This window comes from Parasteatoda tepidariorum, chromosome 9 (genome assembly GCF_982258835.1).
Source record: "Parasteatoda tepidariorum strain Cologne lab strain chromosome 9, Ptep-v5.0, whole genome shotgun sequence".
Lineage (NCBI taxonomy): Eukaryota > Metazoa > Arthropoda > Arachnida > Araneae > Theridiidae > Parasteatoda > Parasteatoda tepidariorum.
In genome coordinates, this window is record NC_141763.1 from 22,184,015 (window position 1) to 22,202,964 (window position 18,950).

Here is an 18,950-nt window from a genome sequence, read left to right on the forward strand (position 1 = left end):
TAAAAAAATGCTGTTGCAACACGTAAAATTTATTTTTATTATTATTTATTATTAAAATTAGTTTGTGAAAAATACTCTTTGCTTAACAATTTTTTGTTTCAAATATTTTCCTATATTATAATTTCATATATTTGAAGTTCCATAATACCATTGTTTTAAAAAATTAAGCCTTGAAAAGAGAGAGAGTCTTTTTCACAATTTGAGATGTTCACATTTAGGTTATAAATTCAAACTTAATTTACACGTAATGGTGTATTTCTTCAGCATATTTTCAATGTGAAAATTATTTATAACTCAAATAAAACATTTTTTTTTTATATATATTAGCATCCTACTAGCATTTTAAGATGTAAATTCAACTTCTCCTATTAATTCTTGTTTTATTATATTCATAAGTTATTTATAACTAGAGCCCGGATTTTGATGACCTAAAAAATCTCAACTAATGCCCTTGAAAAACGCAAAAAATGCCCTTAAAAAGGGCGAAAAATGCCCTTAAAAATCCAAAAATTGCGCAAAAAATGCCTTAAATAAAGTTAAATTATTGAATTAAAGAAATGTTTTGCTCTTTAAAATTATTATGAGTCATTTAAAAAATATAACGCAATGCAATACATGTTCTACGTTCATTAAAGTTTGAAAAATTTGTTTTATATCCTAAAATAACAAAAAAGGAAAATATATTGACACCAAAATATTTTTATTTTGTATAGAAACTTTAATGGATATAACAATTTCCTTCTCATAATATTACTAAATATCAGAATTACATTGGATTATTAAATGTTTTTTGATAACTTGAAATGTAAACGAGCGTCTCTTGTCTGAAAGTAAATTTTCATTCCTGCAGAAGCTTCTTTCAACGTCTAATGATGTTATAGGTGCGTACTGGAAAAAGACGGTCTCACTTACTAACAATTCTTCTTCAATTTGAAAAGATTTTGCTTCACCTGTTAATATTCTGTAGATTTTCTTCATTGTTTGGAAGCCAGTGCAATAATGAAAATTGATAAAAAATAATAAAAATTGGAAAAAATTAACAAAAAACTTTAAAAAAATGCATTAAAATGCAAAATACGCCCCAAAATTTAAAGAAAAATGCCCTATAAATCTAAAAAAACTGCTCTAAAAGACAAAAAATGTCCAAAAATGCAAAAAAATGAAAATGTCATCAAAATCCGGGCCTTATTTATAACTTAATCTCTCATATAGTATAGAATAAATATATCACAGAAAATATATTATCAATGCAACCGACACCCACTCGCTCAAGATTTAATTCATGTTCATTGTAAATTATTCACACAGACATGTTTTCTTCACACATCCCTTGTTTATACAACATACAGGTTGGAAAAATATACAATTCGATACTTAGATCTCCTTTTTTGATCGCAGCTAGACTGAAAAGAAATATATATATTTTTTCCCATCTGAATAAGGAAATAGCAAGACGCGCAAGGGCGTTACATCGTCTGCAAAATATCTATTCCTTTTTTTTTATGTGTATTTTTGCATCCACAACTTGATGCTTGAACGTTAACAGACGATGTCAACTGTCACGAAACAGATGTGAGGGATTTAAGCTTTGCTCACTGCTGACATTAAAATAGAACGCTGCCGTCCTATCTTTTTTGCCCTTGCTGAATCCGGTAGCCAAGTTTCTTCTAATATTTATGTATTGTTGGGAAAATATTGCCAGTGAGAACATCTGTTTTGTTTACATCATATCCTACGGAGTCGAGGTCTAAATCATAAATGCGGCTGACGTTTCTTTTGCTTCGCATGGAATCTTTGATCAAGAACATAACGTGCTTTTTATTCTTTATGTTGAGAGAATTTCATAACGTTTACTACATTGAATAAATGTAGGGGGAATGTTTGTGATTATCAACGCAAAGTAAACCAGATTTAACGTTTTTTTTTACACTTGTTAGTGTTAGGAATATTTTGATACGTTTTTGTTGCCTTCAGTGAAAATACCATAGTAGTCAAATTTAACACTTTTAGTAATAGTTTTTATTTTATTTTATCTGGCAGCACTTTTAAAAATCATCACATGATTGGACTATATATATTTATTTCCAATATTGACATCTAGAATTGTCCGATTCTCCCAATATTTTAGAGCCGCTTTACAACCAGTATTAGCCCTACATATAATTTACCCCATATTTTATAGTCATTACTCAGGTAATATAGGCCATTCTAGGACCAATATTAAAAAATCTAGGCATTCCAATATTGGCCCCTTGGTGTCAAGTGGCGACGTTATATATATATATATATAACGTCGTTGCCGAGTGGAAGGGATTAAAACAGGTCTTAGGCAGGGAAGGAGGGTACAAAATTTATTTATTAATTATTAGACAGAGAGCAGTCATGAAAGTTTGCGCGAAAAGTTGTGCTTCTCGATTATATGTTAGGGAAAATCTTGCAAAGTAAATCCGTAAAATGTTTAAATTTAGGGAAAGACGGAAATCTTAGTAATTGTAATTGGTTTATCAAATAGGTCGAGCGATTATATATATATATTGGACAAAACAATACAATCATAGAAAAATTAATACACTAAATGATTGGATTAATTAATTAAATAATAATAGGACTTGTTGGCGCATGCGCGCCATTCCCTAGCGGGACGAGATTAAATCATCACTTCTCCTATGAGACTCGATAAACATTAGATGTGGATAAATATCTCTTAAACCCTTTCGAAATCCACAATATCTCCAGCTGTTGTTGTTGTTTATACTTAATGTTGTTGTTATTAATAAAAAACAAAAAGTGCAGCTGGTGGTCCGTCGTTATTTACTAAATTAACAAGCGTGTTGGTTTTAGGCCGACAGGACTAAAAGACTGATTGATAATATAATTGAACTCTAAATAACGATATGATGAAGTAATAAAGGGACTAAGAGGACAAAAACCAAATTATAAGGAATAAATAATAAGAGATTTAATAAAATAAAAAAATAATAGTATTAATAAACTAAATATTAATAATATTTCGAAACTAAACCTACATTTTCCTATTGGACATTATGTATTGTAATTTTTGTAACTTACGAAATGTTTATTTTTATTTAAGGAACTGATGATTGAATATAATTTTTATTTTAGCTTTAGTGACCTACTTCAAAAGACGCAGCGACTTAGGTTGGCTAGGAATCCCTTATTTCGAACAAATAGCTTCTCGGTTTTTCCAAAGTTTGCAGTAAATATTAATCTTTATCTACGCAATATTTTGCCCTCAATAAAACCTCACCAGGGGAGAGTATCCACTTGATTAGACTCCCAAATGGGAAAAAACGGTTGCTTCCATCCTTCTTCCTTTTAATAAAACTGAAGGAGATATGTTGTGTTCCCTATTGTGTTAGGTTTCATTTACCTTTTTTCCAATATTACCCCATCATTCTTTCCAATACAAAAGCGTTATTGGATGTCTATTCTAGAACATCGACTTCCCCATTAGACCCTTCTAATCCTTTCCTGCTGGGCAACTGAACTTGAAGGAGGGATAGGGGTAAACTCAAGAAACTGCCCGACCTTTGCTAATAGCTTTGGGAGAAAAAAAAGTATATATATATATCGGGTTGAAGGAAAATCTGCCACAAAGAAATGATTTTTTTTTATTGTGTTTTTTCTTTTTTTTTTCTTTTGTGGAATTAAAGATTCTTTTTTTCTTTCTTTTTTTTTTCGTTTCCCAAAGAATGGTTAATTCCCAAGGGCCTATCCTAAGATCGAATCTATTGGAGATTGAAGGATAGGGAGTCGAATAAAAACGGAATAACTTGGAAGACTTCAGAACGAGAAATGGTGGATTTTTCTTCTTTTTTTTATATCCCGATTTTTTTTCTCATATGTGGTCTGCCTTTGAATCGCGATTCTTTTGCTTGGGAAGTTTTTGGAATGTGGGACCAACGCTCTTATTTATATCTCTTTGTTTCACTATATTGTTATAGATAGTTTTTTTTCCTTTTTTATATTTAACGCATCCATTTTTATTTTATTGATCTGAAATATATTTCTCGAGATATCTCATTTTGAGTAATTTGTACCCCATTTTCATTTTGCGATTATAGCGCCATCTTTGAGCTAAAATGTAAAAAAACCGAAAGGTAAAATGAGAGTTCCTAACTTAAAACCCGTCAATTCCATTTGCATAATACAATAAAGAAATCACTTGATTCACGTAATACAACCCAACAATCATTCCTTCACATATTGCGGCGCACCGGCAGTTCTTTCTCATATAAAATGAGGGCAATTCGACGCGTTCACAATTCTTCACGGGCACTCAACCATTCCTCCGCAAATTGCGTCGCACCGGCAGTTCTTTCTCATTATATGAAATGAGGGCAATTCGACGCGTTCACAATTCTTCACGGGCACTCAACCATTCCTCCGCAAATTGCGGCGCACCGGCAGTTCTTTCTCATTATATGAAATGAGGGCAATTCGACGCGTTCACAATTCTTCACGGGCACTCAACCATTCCTCCGCAAATTGCGGCGCACCGGCAGTTCTTTCTCATTATATGAAATGAGGGCAATTCGACGCGTTCACAATTCTTCACGGGCACTCAACCATTCCTCCGCAAATTGCGGCACACTGGCAGTTCTTTCTCATTATATGAAATGAGGGCAATTCGACGCGTTCCCAATTCTCCACGGGCATTTAACCATTCCTCTTCCGCATATTGCAGCGCACCGGCAATTCGACACGTTCACAATTATTCACGGTCACGGATTTAATTAATAATTAAATAATGATAATCTTGCTTAATTTAATAATCATCTTAAACAAGTCTATTAAGCTTAGCTTATAACTTGCCGCCCATTTAAGTTGTTCTGAAACTTTTGCGCTTTAATTTACTATGGTCAGAATCAAGCCGCCCATTTAAGTTGTTCTGAAACTTTTGCGCTTTAATTTACTATGGTCAGAATCAAGCCGCCCATTTAAGTTATTCTGAAACTTTTGCGCTTTAATTTACTATGGTCAGAATCAAGCCGCCCATTCCAGTCTCCTCTGTGTACCCAATACACAGCGTGAACGGAGTGAAGCCTCTCAACTGTTTCCGTTTGAATGTTTATGTTTACCTCATTAAATACGTTGATCGCAAGTAAAGTAAGAACTCCTTTACGTCTGAATTCGTCTGAACCCGTGGCGGTGACTATGGTAACGAGGTATAACTATTTCAAGTAGGGGTGTGCGGTTACTGTTTAGGACAGATTTTGACTCGAGTCGGCGAGAAAAGCGATTATTTTTCTTCGCGTTAGCCCTAGAGTGAAGAGAAGCTACCCTCCCTGAAATGCACTGTTCTTGTTTCCATAGCAGCAGACAGTCTCAGACTTTGTGGCGGAGTTCTTAAGGTAGACAAACTATACCAAAGATGAGGAAAATATTTACGTTTTGGTTTTAAGCTCACTTAGCAGTTACCTTAACTGCGTCACAAAATATAAATTTGACTAGTTGTCCATTGCCAAAATGCTATACGTGAAAGATGACTTCGCCAGATGGCGAATAGAGTGATTCCTTCATTTATTTTAGTTTTTCTATTTAACTGCCAGTGTAAGGGTGTGTCTGTAGTATTACGCAACGATGAATTTAAATTTCGAAACAAAATTCTGTCAAAAATTATTCTGACCATTATTGTTTTGATTGATTTTACCATGAATCACCTGATTTTTTATATTTTATTTTATAACAATCGTAAACCCAATTTTATGGGTTTACGACTACTTATGTTCAACTCCGTAACCTTGTAATTTTGAACCCAATCCAGAAGACAAGGGAACTCCTGGATCGAGTATTTGGAGAAATTTTGCCTTCGTGGAGGACTTTTTGATGGAGCTAACCCTCATTTGCGTTACATGGAGAGGAAGACCACGACAACCTCCCACGGTTAGCCTGACGGCAAGAGGTCTCTAACCCATGATTCGTCTACCACTGAGGATATTTCACGTTAGCACTGTGGTCGGATGCGGAATTCGTATCGACTGGGGATCGAACCCGGTTCGCCTCAGTGGAAGGCGAACGCTCTATCCCCTGAGCCATCGCGGGGCGGCATCACCTGATTATAAGAAATGGTACATCGACTGGGTGTACCATGGTGCTTATATTGTTTATTTCACCGAATAATGCTCAACAGTAAATATACGCAGGCTGCAAAAAATAAATAAATAAATAACTGAATAAAATATAAATTAAAAAAAAAATGTATATATTCTGTTAATATTTAACGGTTTAAAAAAAATCGAAATTTTTCTTTCCTCATATAAGCTAATAATTAGTGTGCGTATAATAGTAAATACAGCAATGTTTTGAATTTAAAAATAATAGGGATAATGTTTTTAAAAAACTACTTTCGTTTTCTAATTATTCTAAAAGAGGTTTTAATTTATTTTTTAGAAAAATATAAAAATCTTTAATTAGTTTCTATTTAAAGTTATTTATAACTTTTTAGCATAAATTTAATTCGTTTATTCATTATTATTCTAATAGTACTGTTTTTATACTTATTAAAAACGAAAGTGTGAAAATAGGTTTACCTAAATGAAATGCGAATTAATGTTCGTGGTAATGTCTACCTGAACGCATTTTTAATTTTGCATTCATTATTACTCTAAACTTGTGGGAGAAGAGGTGATAAAAAAAATTTTTTTTTTTGAGAAACCTTTTGAATTAAACAGAAAAAAAAAATTTCTTCTCGCCTTTTCCTCTCGGGAGGGTAGGGAAAAAAAACTATCGGCGGAAATTAATTTTCACGTGACTTGCGTTCTTTCCTGTTTTTCCGTTTTTTGTGTAAGAGGAGAAAAAAATAATTAATTGCCATCACGGAATTTCGTTATCGCAATTACTTTTTCTCTCTTTTTCTACTCGCTGATTAAATTCTGTGGTATTTTTTTCCTCTCCTTTCTTTCAATTAATTCTTTAATCTAAAAATCAAATTCAGTAGCAGTAGTGTAAATATTCACTTCAAATTAAACCATTAGCATACTTATTTACTGCCAATGTAGCAGGGTAATGCAAATTCGTGGAAGAAAACCGTCCACCGAAAGTTTACCTACTACGTCATAATTTAATTTTGGAACAAGCTCCGTTTTGTTTATTTTGGTAATGTTAAGAAAATTTTAAAATTTCGTTTTGTAAATATATTTGTAATATCTAAAATACTAGCTTGATAAAATTAAAAGGATCTTATGAGACTAAACTTAAAAAGAATTATATCTTATCTGGAGATAAGCTTATCTGGTTTCTGAGAACACTAAATTTCTCTTTCACCTACTTAACTTAGCTCTTCGCGTATATATCAAGTTCCGTTGAATAGCGATGAAATCTTTATTTATAAAATGAATCCACACCGCGCAGTAAAATATCTTAAAGATGCCGAATTCCCATTTAAATCAAGACTATGTTGAGATACTAGTTCATCTCCATCTGGTCTTTAGATCTTACGGCGCGCCGCTTCTAACAAAGAAGATATAAACATTGTGACACATTTGCCTCTTATTTTTTATTTTACTACAATTAGATTGCATTAATTTTTAATTAATTTGTATAATTTTAATAATTTGTCGTAATTGATATGACGACAGTAATTACTGTTCAACGTGCTCAATATCGCGGCCAGTCTCGCAGGCGACCGATCGTGAAGACACGAGTCCCAGTAGAACTCCAAAGTCAAGCATCACTGCCTACGGTCAGTAAGCGGATGGGTGACCACTTCGATTAACCTGCGTATGCACCGAGGGTCTACGGTATCGGTCCTCGTAATTCGTTTCATTTATTTCATTTTTTGACGCGGTGATATCTCTGTTTTTTTTTTTTTTTTGATCGACTTTTTTGATTGAAATTTTTGTTAAGTTGCAAAAGATTTTTAAGGACATTTTTTGATATTTTAAAGGACATTATTTGCTATTTTTAAAAGCATTTTTTTTCCTCTAGTTATGAGACTTCTACCTTCTGTTTTTGACAATTCTGTTCATGCCGTCTTATCAAAACATTATTCCCTTTGATGGAAAGATAAACATCAGAAAAGGGAAAAAAAATCCTCTTTTTATTTTCAATTTATTTAAATACAACTTTTCCCTTATCTACGTTTGTTTTTCTAATTCTGCTTATTTTAATTTTTTATTTATTTCCCCCTTTTTTTTAAAGTCAAAATTTTTTTCCCTTCCTAATCTTATTCAACAGGATTAAGTTTTCACGCCAAAATTTTATACGTCTGGAACTCTAAACGCCGAACCGAAAACAATTTCTCTCTCTTTTTCTTTATTTTCCTCCTCCGAATTTTTGATTTGAAATTTTCGCCTTCTTGAAAAGTAGAAACCCCTCATCCCATTTGTTTACTTAACTTTTTGACATCTAGGATAAAAGAGGATTTGGGAGATGTTTGCTCCAGATTTCCTTCTCAGAAGGAAGACGTATAATTTATTGAGAAGTTTCTGGAATATTTTAATTGAGCTCCCGGGAAAACTGGAAAGTGATTTTCAGACACATTTTTCTCATCAACTGTTTATAATTTAAGGTGGTATTTTTCAGAAAAGAAAATTTTATTAAATTCTCAGGTTACTTGCATCAGATATGTGATTTACTAAGTCAAATATTATCTTATATTATTTATTTTTTTTTGAGTATTTTTATGGCGTTTACTTTTTTTTTTCCTTCAAGAGAATTGCTTCGTAATTTTTTTTTCTTTCCGTGATGTAAATAAATTATTTTGGAAAAATTCAGTTACGGAGAAGTTTAAAAATCGAATACTGTCCTGAAATTGGATTTAAAAAAGTTCCAATTTTTTACTTTCTACAACTTTATTTTTTTCTTTATTGTAAGCTGGAATATTATGTTATTACCGTTACCATGGCGTGTACAAATGCTTTTGTTTTGTTGTAAAGTATGTATTTTTTTAAAGCATTTTTATGAAAATTATTGTCTTGATATAACAACTCGTTTTCCTTTAAGTCCACACAATTCTAAATTATAATTTCAATTGTTGAAGATTGTTAATAAGCATTTATAAATTTTCTCTTTAATGTATATGGCTCTAATCCGTTAAAAAACCGCTAAGTCCTATAATCACAGCACCCTTATATGGTAACTGGCGAAAATGTGACAGATTCAAGTCTCAACAGGGTCATGGAGTGACGAAACTGGGACCGCAGAGTCATCATGTGACAAGAGTATGACATACACGTCTCAACAGGGTCACCGTGTGACTAAGTTGAGTTGTGACTATGTCACATCTTCTTCACACGGTGAAGTCTGACGGTTGTAATATAGTAATGGTGGTATCTGGCTACCTATTTTCACTATAACAGTACCGATAAGTCCTATAATCGCATTACCTTTATAAGGTAACTGGCGAAAATGTGACATATTCACTTCCCAACAGGGTCATGAAGTGACGAAACTGTGACATATTTTCGTGTCCACAGGGTCACCATGTGACAAGGGTATGACATACACGTCTCAACAGGGTAACCGTGTGACTAAGTTGAGTTGTGACTGTGTCACATCTTCCTCGCACGGTGAAATCCCACGGTTCTAATATGGTAATGGTGCTATCTGGCTACCTATTATCACTATAACAGTAATACCATTTGCTACAATTGATGAAACAATGCTTGTGACTGATTTTTTACGATTCCCTTTCACGAAGTACTATGCATTGAAATTCAAATTACTAAATATTGCATGAAGCTTTTACGTGATAAACCACAATATCGTGCAAATTTGCTGCAATCTTCATGCGGTTCCATGTTAACATTACTTATACTATCGTACATGTTTAAAATCTAAAACGTTATTTGCGATATTATGATTCCACAGGAACAGCATATGATTAAATTTGAAACCTTTTTAAAGTTCGCTAAACTTGCATAATATTATGGTTCAACGTAGAACCTTCTTTTTTATTAGGTAAATATAAAATCTAAAACGTTATTTGCGATATTATGATTCCACAGGAACAGCATATGATTAAATTTGAAACCTTTTTAAAGTTCGCTAAACTTGCATAATATTATGGTTCAACGTAGAACCTTCTTTTTTATTAGGTAAATATAAATAATAAACTATAAATTTATAAATTAAGAATGATATTATAAATTAAACTATATAAACATTATCATTAAACACCTTACTTTAAACAAATCAAACTAATGATTAGTCATATAGCATATGAGCGTACCGCCCTATACATTTATACTATAGAATTGTTCCGTTAAATTTTATTCTACTATACTTCCATACGAATTCCTTCATCTACAAAATTATTTCCAATATAAAGTTAGAATTTCCATTCAGCATTAAATTCCTCATCGTTAAAATCAGTTCCGAGGCTTTTGTTTTCACATAAATTCTTCAAAACTTAATTCTAAGTCTCGTTCTTGTAAATCTTTCCGAAATACCTATCTGTCCATTCATTCTTGTTAATTGCGTAATCATGTTCATCCTTGTGTTTCATTTCGGCTGCCGAAAATCGGTTTTCGGTTGCCTGTTATGCCTTCAAAAGCAATCTTTCAGCTCCTGCAAATCTCTAAAGGCATTAATTAAAGGACACCAGCCAGTAATTTTATTTCCTTAAACGATGCAGAATCCATGACAGTGAGAAATTCAAGATGGCGGCCCGCAGACGACATCTTCTCTTTTCATATTCCATTTCAGAAACTAGCCCCGATTTCTCTCAGTAAACAGCCTCGCTCCCTTTACTGCTTCGTAAACCGTAAATACCGGGGCGTAAATTTACCCAAGGGCGCACTTTAGCTCGGTGATGAGGGAAGCTAAAAGGAAAATGTTCCTCGTTTCGAATCCCGCTGGTGCCTGGAATTGAGGATAGAATAAGTTTCGGGTACTAATCACCTCCTGGTACTTTAGAGTATGCGTATGTTTGCCTCGATTAAAATGGAAGACGTCGTCGGTCTTTGTTGGTTTAGGAAAGTTATATATTTTCTTGCGTTGCAGTGTTTTGAAGAGAATTTGTGTAGATCTGTCAGAAAAGTTGGAAAGTTTAATGATGTTTATGCTTATTGTCAGACTCATTGTGTCCTACAGTTTTCCTTTTGCCTTTGTTCTGAAAATCATTAAATGCGTAAAAGTATGACTGATATAAGGAAGCAGGACTCATTACATACTCATAGTTAGGCCTAATTATATGCTTATAGTTAGGCTTAGTATTGTGATACTTAGTTTTCGACGTTTTTCTTCTGTCTTTAGTACTTGCATTAACATTTTCCTATTTTGCGTTTGATTTCCTTAACTCGGGAAGTATTTTTTAGCAATAATTTGAACAATTACCTGCATTCGAGTTTATATCTGGAATAACAAAGTTTTTAGTGTTTCCATAGTAATTCTTTTAAAAAGGCTTTTGTCCACGATAGCCCCACTATTGACTTATTAAATAGTCATTTATTACAACTCACAAAAATATATCTTAAGTCAAAATGAAATTCAATTTAAGCCTTATTGGAAAATGAATATTCACATATTTTAATTAAAATATGTTAAATATAAATTGAATTAATTTATGAAAGCGTATTTTATTGAACTAAACATGAAATTTTAAAGGCAAATGAATACATTTGAAAAATCATCATTCAATTAGGTTTATTTTCAAATTAATTACATTTACTCCTTGGTTTTGAAAGGCAACCCCAAAATAATGTAAAAATTATTTAAATAAATTCTGTTTTAGTTTAACGTATGGCAACAATTATTTAACTTATATATATTAAATTATATTACATATTTTAAAACTTAATAAAATATCTCTTTTAAATTTTTTTAAAACCATTAAAGATCGAATTAACCGTTAAAGATCGATCGGTGGTTCCGTCTTAAATCTTTTTCTTGTTATTGTATATGTGAAGGGAAATTATTTAATAAAATCATTCTAATTTCTAAAGTAAAGAACATCTAATTTATTACATTTGCAGGGCCCCGCGCTGCGGATTCCAAATTATTGGACCGTAAATTAGCCAAATATCAAAAGTATTCGCCAATTTTCGAAATTCTTCGCCAAATGCAGATCTTAACAATTTTTTAAGATTAATTTTTTCCCCATCGAAAACTATTTTACGGTAGTTTGTTTCAGGCTTATATTTTTTGGACCACGGCACATCTACCAAAAATTACTGTAATCGAATAAAAAAAACCCTGATTTGTTTTGAAAAATTCATTGAGTAATTTTGAGGATCGAGTTAAATAGAATATATTTTTTTCTTTCCCGTGGAAACAATCATTCGCCAAAACACAATTTGCTTCGCCAAATATAAGATTTCATCGCAGTTGGTGAGGTGGCGAATGCTTAACTTTGTAACTAATTCATATTTTTTTTGCATTCTCACGAAGATATGTTTGTTTATGCCTGATGCTGGCACAGAGCAAAAGTTAATATCAAAATAAGATAAAAACCGTATAATTTATAACATTGTCACTTTTTGTTGAAATTCTGAACATAAAATATTTTAATAATAAAACTAAATAGAAAATTTGAACGTTTTTTTGGCACTCTAAAAATCTTTAGCAAATTTCAGCAAAAGTAATCACAGTCTGATAATTCAACAAGCTATTACAGCTGACGACTATAACTGCATCTTCCATTTATATACATTGAGTTTAAAGCAGCTTAATTGCACTAGACATTTGCCTCATTAAGGTATTAGTATTCTTTATGATAAACTGCTTAGCATAAAGTATATTTTTTAGTAGTTTTCCTCCTTATTTTACTTTTCAACACTGAAGAAGGTACTTCATTATGATACCAAAATGATTGTAAGTCTGTCTAAAATATTATTTTTCCTCCTTTAATTATAGCTCGCTCACTTTAGTTATACAAAAACTCTTTGAATAATGCTAAAACAACGTGAGAAAGAGCACACTAAATAATGTTACTAAAATAATCGTTTCGTTACTACTGTAATGAAGTACCTTCTTCAGTGTCGGAACACAGAGAAACACATTCATTAAGGAAGATACTTCATTATGATGCCAATAGGATCGTATATCTGTGTATACAATGTCCTTTTTTTACATTGTTTTCCTTCATTAATGCAAAGTGGTAAGTTAACTATTCTTTGATTAAGATAAAGCAACGTGAAAAAGAGCGCATTAAACAATGTTACTTAAATCGTTTCTGTACTATACTATAATAAAGTACCATCTTCAGTGTCGAAACACATATTTTTGTTTTACTTTGTTTTTATTTTATTAATGCAAAGCAGAAAGTAAACTATTCTTTGATTAAGGTAAAGCAACGTGAAAAAGAGCACACTCAACAATGTTATTTAAAACCTTTCGGTACTATGTATACTATAATGAAGTATTTTCTTCAGTGTCGAAGTACAGAAACACATCCTTTTATTACATTGTTGTTTCATTATTAGTGCAAAGCAGAAAGTTAACTCTTCTTTGATTAAGGTAAAGCAACGTGAAAAAGAGCACACTGAATGATGTTACTGAAATCGTTTCGGTACTATACTATAATGAAACATTTTCTTCTTCAGTATCGAAACACAGACAAAAGCAGAAAAATATATTTCTCTGGCATCTCTAAATTTCTTTCCTTCATTATGTATTTTGACCTAGATGAAGATGCTTCGTAATGCTATAAAGATAACGATTTTACGAAACAATCTTTATGTCTCTTAATATAACATTTGTTCTCTTTTAACCTTGGTTTAACTTTATTCATTATCAGCCTAAAGTGAATCCTTACTTCAATTGTTTCTTTTTATTCAGACAAATAAACTTGCTAAGCCTAAATCGAATTTTCTCATTTAAATGCTTCTTGAATGTCGTGTAATGTGGAGCGCTAAAGCATATAATGCTAATTATTTTAATGCACCACACTTACTTTAACGCACAACATTCTTATTTACATTAATTACTCCATCTCTCGTATTTTAAATTGACGTGTTCTCGCGTAAAGCTACGAGTGCAGTTTCTCATTATCACATAAAGATGGAAGAGGAATAGCTCACACACGAGGCCATAAATCTGAGAAGCACCATGAAATTGCCTCCAAAGATACATTGGCCAGATTAGGACGGGGTTATCCTGGGGAAAATATTCCCGAATTTCCTAAGACTCTCCTTCATCATTTTCGGGAAAAGCCACCTGCCGGAATTTCTACAACTATTGATTGTGTAAGTTTTGACTGATACTGGCTCAATTTTATTGTGCTACAGTATTTGAATGGCCTTTTCTCATCGTATCATCACACGATGGTGATTGTGTTCCGTCGTTGTGTCTATGATGCCATCGATGATTATTTAACGCGATGGAGTAGATTTATATTGTTTATTGCGATGTAAAATTTCAAAACACGGTCAGGAAAAAAAAGGCTTTTAACGGTTTTTGACCTAATTTTGTAAGTGTCTAAATGTATATTTTTTATTTTGTATGCCTTCAAAATAATTTGCATGCGTTCTATTTTGATGTAATGGGTTGAATTAATGCAATATTAGGAAGAAGGCCGTGGTGGCGATTATTTAATACCATGGTGTAGATTTATACAGTTTATTGCGATATAAAAAAAATATTAAAACACGGGCAGGAAACAATCGGCTTTTAACGGTTATTGACTTAATTTTGTAGGTGTTCAAATGTATACTTTTTATTTTATATGCGTTCAAAATAATTTGCTTACGTTCTATTTTGATTTAATGACTTTAATTAATGCAATATTAGAAAGAAAGTCGTGGTGGCTCAGGGGATAGAGAGCTCGCTTCCTAATGAGGTTACCCGGGTTAGAATTCCAGCGTTGCCTGGTCTATACGAATTCCGCATCTGACTCGCACCGACCACAGTGCTGATGAAAAATATTCTCAGTGGTAGACGGATCATGGGTTAGAGTCCTCTTGCCGTCAGTCTCACCGTTGGAGGTTTTCGTGGTTTTCTTCTCCGTGTAGCACAAATTCGAGTTAGTTCTATCAAAAACTCCTCAAGGAATGCAATTTTTTCTTAATACTTGATCCGGGAGTTCCCTTGTTTTCTGGATTGGGCTCAAAATTACAAGGCTTCGGTTGAATTACAAGGCTACGGATCATTGGTATAGTTCGCTCACCAGGAGTTGGCACTTGGCTCCGCCTTCATCACGTGGTATCCGACGATACTATTTCGCTATTTTTGGGAGAATGATGTGAACAATCCTGAACATGGTTGCTATATGGCGATCGTATGACAAAAATATTTATTTCGCAATCTTTGCGCATTTTTTTAACTTTAAATATTTCATAAATTTGATATTTCTCTCTTTTGAGTGAATAGTTAGTCCTTTTGGAGACATTTTATATGTTTCATGGTCCGTGTGCATCACCATGCATGCCTGTTTGAAAATGCACTAACGATATCCTAGAGAATTAACTATTGAGACTATCACTAGTTTTTTCACCATTAAATCAAATTCTCATTTCAAATCATAATCGCAAATCTCATTTACACACTTAAATACAAAATTAAAATTCAAACTGAAAGCGTTGCAACGCACGCAGGGTACATCTAGTTTATCAATAAAAATGCATTTTGCATTTAAAAAAAAACATTATTCATAAGGTTTAATATAACGACAAAAAAAATTGCTTTAACAATGCATATATCAATAACATTTGTTTAAACAAAATATAAAAATAATCTCAAAACAACACCAACAAAATTTTTCTTTGTGACAATCGTTTAAAAATTCGTAGATTTTCTACTGCAGAGTTACAATTTAATAAATAGTTTCAATATGAAAAAAAAAGTTAAAAAGAAAAAAGCTCTTCTACGTTTACGACTTTTTTACTTCAGTATATAAGGTACAAAAAATTTGCCCATACATATCTTTAATTCTAAAAGAAAGGCTGAATAAAATTTTAAAAAAAAAAGTGGAGACCTCAAGTTAAAGTGATGGACGTAGAGAGGAATGTAATTAAACAAATAACTTTCAATGAACTAAATTCAACAAAAAATAATGAAAAAAATAACATTAAAAAAAAGGATATTATCTTGTACGGAGAGAAAGCGACTCGCAGGAATTCTCGGAATTCAGGTTTTTAAGTACATTCAGTGTAAACTGAGATAACGATCTAATTAAGTAAGAAAGGTTGTTCCAGGAAGAGTTAAATTCTTTCAACTGAAAAAACTTTTTTCATTTTCTCGACAACTTATTCTTTGATATTAAAATGAATGAAGGAGGACATTAATGCATTGCATTATTTTATCCTCTTCAAAGGTATTTGTTTCTCATTATCATTCTAAATTATAAATCCTGACAAAAGAAATTTTGTTCTTTCTAAAAAGTATTGATGATTATTCGGGGGAAAAGTTTAATACGTCGAATTAATTAGATGTTATAATTGGCTATAAATCTTAATGACTGTTAATGTGCATTACGCAAAACAAAACGGAGCACTTAAAAAACTTGATTTGATGATCAGATTTATACGAACTAAGACTCAATATTTATGGTTCCAGGGAATGACTTTGAATAAGTAGATTAATCATTGAAAAAAATATTTTTAGTTGCAAAATAGAACACAATAACATACATTATCTGAATTGAGGTACGATTTTTTTCAACAGATTCAGATTTTTGATCCTCGAAAAATATAATTAATGAGTAGCAGAGATTTGGAAAAATATTGTCACATTCGCTCACTATTTAAGTCTTAACACATAATCGTACGAAAAATGATTGAAAAAAATATCATTTTTGCAAATAAAAGAGGAGAAAATATTGTTACGAGTCAATATTCATGTCCCTTTTTTAAATTTAATTATAAGTTCTTTCTTGCACTACTGCGCATGCCCAAGCATGATATCTTCATCTCTATGCTTTTCTATGTTAGCGCCATTTTCTGGTTTCCTCGCAGCAGCTGCCTGTTTGTTGTGCTTGCTATGTTCTTGTGACATTCTTCACATTGAATCTAAACAACAATAATTACTCTCATTCAGGGTTGGAAACTGCTGATAAACTGCTCCAAAACGAAATTTCTGTTCTGAGATGGAAAAAAAAATCGCCCTTTGAATCCTTATTGACCCAAGATTCGTGAATATTAGTCTAATTAGAGTCTGGTGAGGGCTGCTAGGGTAGTGATTAAGTTATTTTTTGTTGCGTTTCTAACACTTTGTTTTTATTTAGTAAATGATTTTTTTTCCTCTCTGTTAAATAAAGTATGAAATGTATAGCATAATATGCTCAAATCTGATCGAAAATGTTACTTTACTTAGCTTTATGCTGCTCCAAATATATAAAAATTATTTGATTCTCAGTGCTCCAAAAATTAAATTTACTTGTTCCAAAGTGGTTACGCTGCTTTTCCTTTCCTGCTTGTTGAAACTCTGCTCTAAATATCCTGATGCTTAGCTAATAGCAGTATCTTAAAGCTTAAATTTAAAATCTGTGCCCTCAATTGTGTTTCAAATTGCTTCTACTCTTCTTGACTGCTTTAAATATTTCTCTGTAACATTTAACTTCCAAATACAACAATCTGTGCCCTCAATTGTGTTTCAAATTGCTTCTACTCTTCTTGACTGCTTTAAATATTTCTCTGTAACATTTAACTTCCAAATACAACAATCTGTGCCCTCAATTGTGTTTCAAATTGCTTCTACTCTTCTTGACTGCTTTAAATATTTCTCTGTAACATTTAACTTCCAAATACAACAATCTGTGCCCTCAATTGTGTTTCAAATTGCTTCTACTCTTCTTGACTGCTTTAAATATTTCTCTGTAACATTTAACTTCCAAATACACAAATTTCTTTTTCAAACAAACAATTATACTAAGCCTTATAAAATCGATTAGCTTATTTATTTTTTTCTCAACTGAAAAGTAAGCAGTTATGTTAAGCCTCTCTCTTATATTAAAGTGTTATGGTATGCATGATTTGTTATCCCTATGCGTAGTTTGAATTTGATTAATAATATTCTGTGTCAGTATCTGATTCGCGAGTCATGGATTCGCCTCCACTGATTTATATCATTCGTATTCCTGATGAGCTTCATCTGAAACTCTTTTTTTCCAGTGTAGTGAATTTTTTATAGGAAATTCGTGATGCATTGTACTTCAGAGGTAGCAAGGTTAGAAGTTGAATTCTACTTCTTTCACGTCCATCCATCTCAATTCAAAAGAAAATGAGCTTTTAAAAAAAAGGGAGCTTTACACCCTGCACATTCTCTGCTGTTACCTAAAATCGCTAGAAGGTATCTAAACAGGAACATCTGAATCGGTTTAAAAATGCATGCCACCCCTAAAAGCTTCCGCCAAAAGATGTTTTTCGAGAAGCTTCTTTCTCTGTCAATTCTAATACGCCGAGTTTGGGGAAGTCTCTCTTTCCCCATACCGGATTCACTCAATTTGGAAGGGTCGGGAACACAATCCAGTAGCAAATTCTCGATACGGTTACAGATACCGTTAACGGAATATATTTCGCGAAATCTCCATGTTAAGCCTGTCCCTGGGGAAGTTCCTTAGAGATTTCGAGCATTAGTGGACAAACGATACGTCTAAAACTACTCGTTTACCATAAAGCAATCAAAGCTATCCATTTTCGTCTGCACATTCGGACGTAATTTGTTTCCGCCAGAATGGCAACGATTTGGCGAAGAGCGTGTGAGGCTCTAGTCTTAGCGGCTCATGGGGCTTAGCGGTTGAGTTAGTCTTTGCTTTCTTTGTATTTCTCTGAAAAGATACAAGGGATGTAGTGGGGGCGATAAGAAAGTGGAAGGAAAAAGCTGGCAGCTTTCTATTTCGTATTAGGAAAATAACTATTCAAGAAAAATCGTTCACTTTCTTCATATATATATATTTATACATCAGAAAAATAATTAATTTTCATCGAAAGATTCGAAACTTTTTTTTTTGGATTCTAAGCTGGGAAAATTATTTTAAAAAATGAGTTCGAAATCATTTCTTAAAATGTATCCAAGTAAAAAAGTAAGATTCCCTAAGTTTAAATAAAAAT

General features: G+C 32.4%; 1 protein-coding gene across 1 annotated transcript in view; it reads left to right on the plus strand.

The window, feature by feature from the left end:
* Nucleotides 1-18,950, plus strand: part of Cals (calsyntenin 1) — a 248,623-nt gene that overhangs the window by 166,522 nt on the left and 63,151 nt on the right. The gene's annotated exons all lie outside the window — the stretch shown is intronic.